Genomic DNA, 9,595 nt, shown 5'->3' with positions numbered 1-9,595 from the left:
AAGGATACAGCTCGGCAGTAGTGTTGTTCCAACATTAGCAGTGGTCTAGGTTCAATCCCCAGTACCACACACACATGCACACGCACACACACACACACACACACACACACACACACACACACACACAGGTGGAAATGATGCACATTCATGCTCAAAGCAGTACTGTTTGCAATCTCTTCACAGACAGAAACAACCAAGTTTCCAGCCACAGAATAATGGATAAACAAAATGTGGACTCTGCTGCTTGGCCTGAAGCCCAGTCAAAAAAATCTCTAGACTCAGCATGGGTCAAGATCTGCATTGGAACCTCAGCACTACAAAGACAGAAAACGAATGTGGAAATCAGTACAATGGAGTACAATTCAGTCATAAATTCAGTCATAAAAAGAAAGGAAATTCTGCTACAACATCCATGAATCTTGATGAAATTATGCCAGGTGAAACAGGCCGTCACAGAATACCAGCTTAGAGAGCACAAGCTCATAGAACATTGAACAGAGCGGTGCTTGCCATGGCCCGAGGGAAGAGCTACACTACACGTCTCAGCAGAGAAAGAATGATGAGGCATACTTTAATAGGGAGCAATTCAAAGGTGACAAACATTAATGAAACTTAGCTGTGCAGCTACAGACTCCACTAGTTTCCTACCACTCCACTGCTCACGAAACAAAATTGGAAGTGCAATCAGCTCCCCTGGGTTTGCACACACCCAAGAACTTCTGCTGACTGGCAACATGTCTTCTCCTTTCCCCAAGAACCTTGTGGCTTTATGTGATTCCCACCCAGAAACTACATGAGACTCATACTGTACATAATCTTAGCCAAAAGACCAAGAAACAGTTATCATACTGTTAAGTCAAGCAATGTAGGCACTGAAACCACAATTTGACCAGTCCTACAGGAGTTTCCCTGACCTACCAAGCTGGGTAGAAACAGGTAGCCAGAAGTACTGAGAAAGATTCTAGGTGGCCTGGCATTGAGGCACAGCAGGCCTTGAATCTCAGCTACTCACAAGGCTGGGATCTCAAGTCCCAGGCCGGCCTGGGCACATGGGCCAGACCCTGCAAGAAAAAGGGCTTGAGGTTGTAGTGTGTACTAGGGTGCCCCTTGCTTGGTTATGTCTCTCTTTTGAGCTATCTCCCCCATTCAAAAAAAGACGACCTCGGGTTGAATGGCGCCCTCACGTCAGCTACAGACTGGGCTCTTGTGGCCCTGCGAGGAGCACCTGAAAGGAGTGGCAATAGCTACCCTGCCCAGCGCACATCTTCGCCATTCGCAGGACGGAAACGGCTCTGATTTGCAACCCTTTGGTACTCTTCAGCACGGATAAACATGAAAGGCTAAGCCCTAAGAACAGTCACCCAAGGGTAGAGAGGAAGGGAGCCACTCCCGGAAAGCCATCAGGCTCCCCAGGCCAGGAAGCACTGGAGACATCTTGCAAACCCCCTCCCAAGTGCCAGCAAGCAAACTGAACCCCACATCAGCGCATTTGTGAAGCACTGACTTGCTGGTTCCAAGGGGCCTTCTCCACTCTGCATCTTAACTGGAAGAGGTCCAACCCTGGTCTCTCAGGACTCAGGGAACCCAGGGCAGCACCCTGCTGGGTGGTTCCTTGCTTACTTTGCCAGCTGCTTCCCTAGCGAGGCCTGCTGTGAAGCGCCTAGGGTCCCAGAGGCCTCCATGCTGCAGCCTGGCCTTGGCAAGGCATCAGTAGTTGTGGGGACTGGACATTAACAGCCCTCCTCATGGCCTTGGGGGGAGGTGAGAGTTGACCCACAATCCCCTGGGAGGGTGGGAAGGGGGCAGGCCAGAGGGACAGCTGGCTGGCAAGAAGAGTCAAGAGAGTGGAACCTGAGTGCGCTTTGCAATACAAATCTGAATGCCACCACGGGGGCCCAGTTAGGAGGGCAAATTGCAGGCCAACCCTGTCTACATAGTGAGGTTGTTCCCAGCCCGGGCTACATAGTGCTTTTGAAACCAGCTTCCATAAAATAGTGTGTTCCAAGCATTCTAGGTCACCTGAACCACGTAGTAAAACCTTGCCTCAAAAAGAGAAGGTGCGTGGTAGAGTTTAAACATTGTTTTTCTGGACATTTCTCACCTAAACATTGTTACCCGTGCTGTGTCACATTTGTCCCCAGTACACTCACTAAGGGAGACCATTCCTATTAATGGTGCAGAAAATGTGTAGGGTTCTTGGGCCTGACTCTCCATTGACCCTTTGGTCTCCGTCTTCGTCTTCTTGCTGTACAGATGCACCCCTTCTGAGGCAGAAAAAACACCTGCTCCCAAACACGGCCCCATCCCCACCCCCACACCTTCCCATCACCCCGCACACCTGCCGCCCTTCAGCATCCCACTTCCTGGCCTTCAACAAAACTTTTGCTCTCTGTCAAGTTTCTGTTGTTACCAGACTTGTGTAACTTCTTGTCCTTGTCTCTGCTGTATGCTAAAAATGTGGAATTCAGTGCAACTTTCTGTGCAGTCAATTCATGGCAAGCACTGCGTTCTTGTACCTCCTACATGGCCATAAATCCTATAAACGTCCTGCTCCCTCAGAATTGTGTGCTTCGCTCTTTGGGGAAGGATCTCAGCCAAGCCTACCAGTGTAAATAAAGCTGTACACCTGCCTCTAAGACCCTCGGTGCTGCTCACTTTATTGGCCTCAGTTTGTTGCAATGCTTATTTGGGAGCTGTAAGCATCTTCTAGGAGCTGTAAACAGCTAAGAGCTTTAAAAACTATTTTTATGAGCAGCAACAGTACTAAAACACTGCCACCTGCCCCATCCTAAGTGCTACTGGGCATTGAACGCAAGGTCTTGCATTGAGCTATATCCTTAGAAGTTTTTATCTTTTGGCTTTCAGGCTCTCGAATTTGTGATTCTCCTACTGTAGACTTTCAAATAGCTGGTGAAGGGAAAGGGGCTCTATAGGCCAAAGTATGGACTATACAGGGAGACCCTGCCTCAAAAAAAAAAAAAAAAAGAAAGAAAGAAAGAAAGAAAGAAAGAAAGTAAAGAATGAAAGAAAATCTGGAATATGGTTCAGTGATAGAGTAGCCCTGGGTTCTATTTCCAGTACTACAAAACAATTGTCTGAGAAGAACATGGTTGTGAAAGCATTTATTAACTGCTTACTGAATGCTCTGAGGGTCGGTCTTGATGCACAAAAGAACTCTTTGTTTTTTTTGGTTTTTTTTTTTTTTTTTTTTTTTTTGAGTGGAGAACGAACTTGTGACCTTGCACTTGCCAGGCAGGCAGGCACTTGTGCCAGAACTCCCAGCCCTCTTTCTTGGATTATCACTTCCAATATATAGGTGGGTGAAACTGTCTCTCATCTTGAGCTTAGGTAACTTTTCATGATAATGAGATTAGGACATAGTGGGAATCACGTTTGGAAAACATATTGTTTAATTTTTCTGTTCCAAGATCTAAGGGGATGGGCATTAAAATCTAGAAATGAAAGATTTGCATGGGACTACGGAAACCAAAAAGAGGGACTAGAAGTCTGTCTGTCCTTCTCACTGTGGCTGCTGCTCTCTCCTTCTAGCATCTCTCATATGGAATTGAAGCCAGGGGCTTCCAACCACTGAGCTACATCACCAGCCCTTTCCAATTTCTATTTTTTCTTTTGAGACCGGGTCAATGTATGTTATTCAGGCCTCTCACACACCCAGCACAGCTCTTGAAACTCCGGAGAGGGGGATGGTGGAGGATCAAGAAAAACAAAAGTCAAGATGCAGAAAGCTGATGTCAGGTGGAGCCACCTCTCCCAGTGGGAGGGAAACAACTGCCAGATGACTGCAGCCTGCTTATTTATACACTCAGGAGGTTATTGTCAGGTGAAACTTCTCTGCCTAACACCTTGTTTGCCTGTCTCACCTGGGGCACCTTGCATTCTTGGAGATGGAACAGCTTGTTCACATGGCTCGCCTTGGGTGCTCAGGGTTCTCTGTGCTGACCTGGCTTTAGCCTCACACATATTCAGCCACTCTCCACAGACCTCAATTTGCAATCTTCCTGCCTCAGCCTGTGAAGAGGTGAACACCACTTTTATTGTGAAATACACTGAAAAATCAAAAATCTCTTTTTCTAGAGGACTGCAGATTATCTGTTGCTGTGGCCTTTGTACCCCAAAGTATACAAAAGTGACACTAGCTGTTGTCACTGATATTGTCCACATAACTCTTATAGCATGGCCAATGATTCATTGAAAAAGATAAAAAGCTAAGGCTTTTTTTGCTTTTATGGTGCTGGGGATGGAAACTAGGGCCTCCTACACGCCAGTCAAGAGCACCACCACTAAAGTACATCGTCAGTCCTTAGCATTATTCTGGTTACCTAAAAATTAAAAGTAATGTTGACAAATTGTTTTGTGCTAGAATTTTAATTCTCTAAAATCAATGTTGTGGTTTCTTATTTTACTTTCAGAAATGCGGATATCTAGAGAGGAAGCCTTAGAAACTGCAAATTACAAGACAAGAATGTCTCTCAAATAAACCCAGATTTGCTGATACATCTGGTACTTTAGGCAGGAATTAAATAGCACTGGACGTTTTCCAGCAAGCTCGTACTCAAGACTTCATAGATACCTTCTATTCTCCACTAGATGATATGGGAATGGAGTACCCTTAATGAAAACAATTGAAATATTCCTGCACTGGGTATTGGAAAAACACAATCATGGTATATTAAGATATTCCTTTCTTCGAGGTCATGAGTTTGATTCCTGGTACAAAAAAAAAAAAAAAAAAAAAAAAAAAAAAAAAAAAAAACAAACAAACAAACAAAAAAAACAAAAAACAAAAAAAACAAAACAAAAAAAAAAAACTTCCCATTTTAAAGATGAGTTTATTAATAATACTTTTAAAAGTAGTTTTGTGTTGTGAGTTTAGAGTCAGACGACCAAAAAAGGCTCTGTGTTGCTGTATGACTCTTGATCATGTGTGCATCAAACGAAAAACAGTTTCTTGATAAAAATGTTTAAATTGCAATGTTTCACTGTACTCAGTAGGATAAACTGGCAGTATCCAGCTTCATCAATTCACTCCCAAGCATATATTTGAAAGTCAAAATCTTGAAAGATTTATATATGGTAAGAATGGGTATCATTCCTAGAATGCTAAAATCTATAGAATTTCATTATCCACTATTGTGACCCCAAATATTGAGTACTGTAATCCAAGTATTGTAATCCCTTTTCCAGTCTTCCTCACAATCCAAAAAGTTGTATTTATAAACCCACCGAGACATTGTTGAAATCCTAGCAAGTTAATTCCAATCTACCACCTCCAATGCAACCCACGGTGAGAGTAAAATCACCGAGACATATTCAAAGTTAAGAACAGCCAAGGGGTCCTAAGCCTGATCCCAGTGAGGATATGTGGACAAAGGCCCAGATCCAAGGCCTGTCCCAGAACTTATCATCTTGTGAAGAAGGGGATGGCTTGAGGATGAGGGGCAGTGAGGATGGCAGAAACTCCTGAGTAACCTGAGCTGGAGAACCAGGTAGGGAGAAAAGCATCTTGGCAAAACAGCAGGAGAATCAGATGAAGAAGGATCAATCTGCATGATTCAATTAAGGTAGTAACTGAATTGTTTTTGGAGGCTGTTGCTTCAGTTTTTGATATGTAAATTTGTGCCCTGGGGACTCATGTCCTCTTTATTTAGAGGCTCATACCCAGTTGACATTCCTGGAGCTGACTGGCTCTGCCATCCTGCTGTGCTCATGTCTTAGAATAGCCCCAAAGATTCCATATCAGTACTTCAGCTGGCCTTATTTGCACTGCTTAGAGCCAAGTGAAGGGACAAGGGAATAGCACAGAGTGCTCTGTACATATCAGTATATGGAAAGAAGACTCAATTTAACTAATGTTGCAGCAGTTGCTCTGCATTTAAGGAAAGGGACCCATGCAGTCTTCTACAGTCCAGTACTTTAATTGTAGATTTCCTCTTTAGATACTTCCCTAAGCCCCAAGGAGACTTAGCCATTGCTATTTCCTTAGGAGTGTGTTTGCGTTAATAAAACTTTTGCACTGGTACCTAGCTGGTCAATATTTGAATTTCTTTCTTTCTTTCTTTCTTTCTTTCTTTCTTTCTTTCTTTCTTCTTTCTTGTCTTTTTGGGGCAAGGTCTTGCTGTGCAGTGGCTGGCCTTGGGCTCACTTTGTAGCCCAGGCTGGTCTTAAACTCCCAGCAGTCCTTCTGCTCAGCCTCTCAAATGCTGGGATTATAGGCATGTGCCACAATGCCCAGCATTTACTTATTTTCTTGACAGTGTACAATTGCCAAAAGATGTCCAAAACCCCAAATATTGTAGAGGAGTGACAGCTGAGCTGTTTTCATTGATAGGGAAGTTTTATAGTTGATGGCCTGGTAGACCTTGCTACTACCTGCATTCAGCACATTCAGCTCATGGCTGGAACACATTTGGGAGAGGGCAAATTGACAAATGGTCCGTTTTCTGTATAACAAAGAAAAATAACAACATATTAGTATATTATTATTTTACCTTTGTTGCAAAATGAAAAATGCCAAAAAGATCGTTGTCCCCTTTTTATGATTCTCACTTCTTACTGAAGTGCTTTTGGGGAAAAACCTGTGTCTGTATTTCATTGGATGAGCTCAAATCATCATATTCCAACTCTCCAGGGTAAACTAATGTGTACACTTAATATAAGCGAATGTTGTTAAATGCATCCAGTATACTGGGCCTCTTTGTTTTTTGAGACAGTGTCTCACTATGTAGCCCAGACTGACCTTGAACCTGGGGCGAGCCTCCTGCCTCAGTCTCCCTTGTGCTGCCATGCCTGGCTACATTGGTCCTCTTTGAAGTCTGAGGGTTGTGAGGGAAGCCATGTGTTCTTTGGCACTGACTTTCCAAGTTTGCCTGCTACAGCTCTGTAGATGCTGGTAGATGACATCAAATTGCTGAGTCAGAGATGAATGACTGTTTAAACTCCTAACAAGAGCAGTGAACAGGATATCAACATTTTTGTGGTTAGTTTCTTTTACCCCTGTTCCCACAAAGCCAGGCCAAGAGAGTCAGATAGCTTTGAATATGCGTTGTAATGCTTTGCAGTTAGAGGAAATACGAGTTTAGGGAGCGCAAATCCTTTTGTTCGGGACATGTACGGTTGCTGCAGAGGGAGACAGTTCTCTTTAACATAGCACACAGTAAGCATACATACATTTATTGTAAGGATGACTCTGTCTGTCACTGTATGAACACCTTCACAAAGAATAAAGAGTAATTAGGCGTAGTGCCTTCCTGTCCTGACACAGGTACATTACCAGCAGGGACCCATGGGGAAGGGTCACCCCTCACTGCTCTTTGCTACTTGGGCTTGCTCAGGTGAATGTGATGGAGCAGTGAGCTCCAGGGCCCGGGGAGGAGGGAATTAAAGTGTGCAACCCAGCCGCCCCTGCAGATTTTTACTAGGACAGCACGGACCACAATGACACACGCGTACTGTTCCTGAGAACTGCAGCAACCACACAGACTGATGGCATTCCTGTCACTCACAATTCCACCTCTAAATGTATCCTTATGCCTTCCTGAGGGGCTGTTTTTGCCAGTGCACCCATTCTGTCTGCTGTGGTTTTCAGGTATATAAGACTATGACTTCCTACCCTCAGGGCTGCTCTCTGTCTATGAGCAACCAGTCCCTGTGCCAAATGAACTTCGTCATTGTGGCAGAGTGTCTCTATCGTCCTTGCGTGGGTTATGGTCTCATTTACCTTTCAGGGTGGACCTACCAGTGAATCTGGGGAAATACACTTGGCAGTTCCTAGGCTGCAGTGTAAGGGAGACAACTGACCAGGCACACAGTGTGAAGAAGGTTAAAGAAAGTTTCAGGGAGGTGGAAGTACTTGGACAGATGTCTGAATGATGACTGGAAGCTAAATTGAGGGGAGAATTCCTGCTGGAAATAGCCACTTGGGGCAGAAGGGAGTCTGTGTGAGCCTGGGGGGCATAGCCAGGGTCAAGGGAGTTGGGGGAGGTGCCCCAGCATGCAGGGGCCCAGTAAGGATGTAGAGAAGCTTTGTCATTTAAGCCAACCAATTGGAAGCCACCCAAGCTTAGCAGGGGATAATGTCTTGTTCGAAAAACTAAAAGCAAAAATTCTTGAGTGGAGGGCACAATAGAATGTATTCCTGACCTTTTGTTCACAGGTTCCTATTTAAAAATAGGAGATGCCAGGTGTGGTGGGCATGCCTGTAATCCCAGCACCTAGGAAGCAGAGGCAGGAGAAACACTGGGAGTTTGAGGCCAGTTGAGGGTACACTGAAAGAATTTTTCCCTAGCTAGGATATTATGTCAGTGGGTGGCGGGACCAGGGGATGTTTACCTTAAGGTCACTTTCTCCTCCCTTATGACAATTTACCCATGGCGCGAAAAGAGTCCCAATCTGCTGCCCACACATCAGCAATAGCACTTTAAGCACCACCCCAGTCAGAAACTATATGTGTGCCCCCCACACCAGGTTACCAGCAGAGAAAGCCAGGCCCCTGAGGTCATGGAGTTCTTTCTGCGTCCTTAGAATAAGGGCTATTTTTATTTTATATTCTCTCTTTTACTGCACCGAAAATCCTATCATACATAATGAGCCCTTGTATCCAAACCAACATGAAGAAAGAAAGAAAGAAAGAAAGAAAGAAAGAAAGAAAGAAAGAAAGAAAGAAAGAAAGGATGATCGGTACAGATACCCTAGCCTTTGGCCCTGTGCGGTAGCTCTTACTAGCCACTTTTGGATTTGGGTTTTTCACAAGGGCCCTCCCTTGCTGCGCCCCGCAGCCCCAGCTGAGGCGTGCTGGGGAGGAGGGGGGGTTCCTGGCGCTGCAGCCCTCTGGTTGGCCTTCAGCGTGGAGCACAGGAACCCGCGGGGTGGAACTGCGGGGCGGAAGTGGGGCGGGGTTGGTTAGAAGTAAGTGGCTCGGGATTGGGTGTTGGCGGTTCTATGTTAATGAAGCTGCCAGCGCGAAGTAAGTTTTCAAAAAGGCAAGACTGTTTTTTTTTTTTTTTTTTTTTGTAATTCTGGTTAGGGAAAGGCTTTCTCAGGAAACCTTAAAGTGTGCATTTGTGTAAGCCGGTGGGCCCTGAGGTACTGACCATCAGTGTGATATGGCAAAGCAATATTTCCAGGAATCATTTCTAGAATATTATGTTACTCTAGTATCGAACATCCCAATTGTTAACAGGGTGTGTAGTTTTTTTTCAGAGTGTGAAATTGGACCTTGGAGTTGTGTGACTGTACCTGCTTCTAGCTTTGATCATTGATGATAGTTTTTGTTGCTTTTTTGGAACTAGCAAGAGAGTAGCATGGTGTGAGTAGCTTCTGTCTTAGGGTAGTTTCCAAAAAAACAATTGTATGGGTAGTTTACAGTTGTCAGCATTAAAGTGTAAATTAATGGTTATGTGAATTATACATGAAGGGTTGACTGAGCTTGCTGTTTTCTTATTTAATTAAGGGGGTATATTAAGGTGGGGATATATAGGTCAGTGACACAAAAACTGTTTTAGCAGGCACAGGATTCCTGTTAACACTAAACATGACAAGCTAGTAGAAGGGGCTGTGCAGTGCTTTTATCTAATCG

At 44.6% G+C, this 9,595-nt stretch overlaps 1 pseudogene; it reads left to right on the top strand.

Moving 5' to 3' along the window:
- Positions 1-9,127: 9,127 nt before the first annotated feature.
- On the top strand, positions 9,128-9,329 carry LOC111755528 (small nucleolar RNA U3; annotated as a pseudogene).
- Positions 9,330-9,595: the final 266 nt, after the last annotated feature.

Source organism: Cavia porcellus, unplaced genomic scaffold (genome assembly GCF_034190915.1).
Source record: "Cavia porcellus strain 051 isolate PalLab524CR breed Dunkin Hartley unplaced genomic scaffold, mCavPor4.1 scaffold_3, whole genome shotgun sequence".
Lineage (NCBI taxonomy): Eukaryota > Metazoa > Chordata > Mammalia > Rodentia > Caviidae > Cavia > Cavia porcellus.
Note: the sequence above shows the minus strand (reverse complement) of the source record. Positions and strands in the feature narration are given on the sequence as shown.